The sequence below is a fragment of the Acanthisitta chloris genome, unplaced genomic scaffold, assembly GCF_000695815.1.
Source record: "Acanthisitta chloris isolate BGI_N310 unplaced genomic scaffold, ASM69581v1 scaffold42660, whole genome shotgun sequence".
NCBI lineage: Eukaryota > Metazoa > Chordata > Aves > Passeriformes > Acanthisittidae > Acanthisitta > Acanthisitta chloris.
Genome location: NW_008650670.1, coordinates 14,247 through 15,660, shown reverse-complemented (window position 1 = coordinate 15,660; position 1,414 = coordinate 14,247).

The window sequence follows — 1,414 nt, the reverse complement described above, 5'->3', positions numbered from 1 at the left end:
ACCCATTCCCCAGTCCCATTTTCTCCAGTCCATCCCAACTCCCATCCTCCCACTTCCATTTCCCCCAGTCCATCCCAACTTCCATCCTCCCACTGCCATTCCACTTCCATCGCCCCTAATTCCATCCACTCCTATTCTCCACTCCCATCCCATTGCCCCCACTCCCATGCCCCCCATTCCATTCCCCCTAATTCCATACACTCCTATCCTCCACTCCCATCCCCTCCACTCCCATTCTTCCCACTCCCATACCCCCCATTCCATACCCCCCACTCTATTCCCATTCCCCCCAGTTCCATCCCACCGCTCCCATTCCCTCCCCTCCCATTCCTCCCACTCTCCCAACACCCTGTGGCAGCAGCAGTGCCTGTTGCTCAGGGGCAGAACTGGAACAGCAGTGCAGGATCCTCTGCATTGGCAGTGAATGGAAAACTGTTGCAAAGGAGAGCTTGTAGGTTGCTGTGCTCCTTGCCATGGTGGGGGAGGCAGACAAACTTCCAGAATTACTCACAAACCCCAATTTTACCCCAAGTGCGTAAATATAAGGTGCCAGGTGAGGTCTGAGCCTGGGAGAGGTGTCACTTAGGATGTCAGTGTGTGGCAATTAGCTGTGGTAAGTGTGGCTCAAAGGAAGGCAAAGAAACTGGAAGGCAGTTTGTGTCATCAGAGGGAGAGTAATTCCATGTCCCGGCAGGAATGTTGCTTTTGCAAACTGTGGAAGAAATGTATTCCAGTCGAGGTCCTTCCAAATGGCACTGAGAGCTGAATGCTGTGCTGCATTCATGGTATCTAGAATGAAACTACAAGTCACTTACGAAAGATCAAGACATGGATTCAGTGAGAAGGTGCAAGCTATAAACCACAGTTAACATTTGTCCTCTATGTAGACAGTTCTGAATTCATGGGATGCTCTTCCTACTACTTCACCATAGGTCCAGGCAGTTCTGCTTTGGCATTTTGAACACCTTGTGCAATAAGCATGTTGTGAGCTCTGGAAGTTTTGGCCACAAACACATCAGTAACTGCAGTGGAAAAATTACTCATCTAGCTGCCTGACAGTAAACAGCTACACTGAGTTCTGGTCAACAAAACCAGACTACAGGAGCTGTAAGTTTTTAATTAACACCATGTAGTAGGACCAAGCTGTTATTCATTCAGTACAGAAGAGCTGGAATCAAATAATTCTGAGACTAAAAGTAACACTCCACAAACACATCAGTAACTGCAGTGGAAAAATTACTCATCTAGCTGCCTGACAGTAAACAGCTACACTGAGTTCTGGTCAACAAAACCAGACTACAGGAGCTGTAAGTTTTTAATTAACACCATGTAGTAGGACCAAGCTGTTATTCATTCAGTACAGAAGAGCTGGAATCAAATAATTCTGAGACTAAAAGTAACACTGAATTCTGTT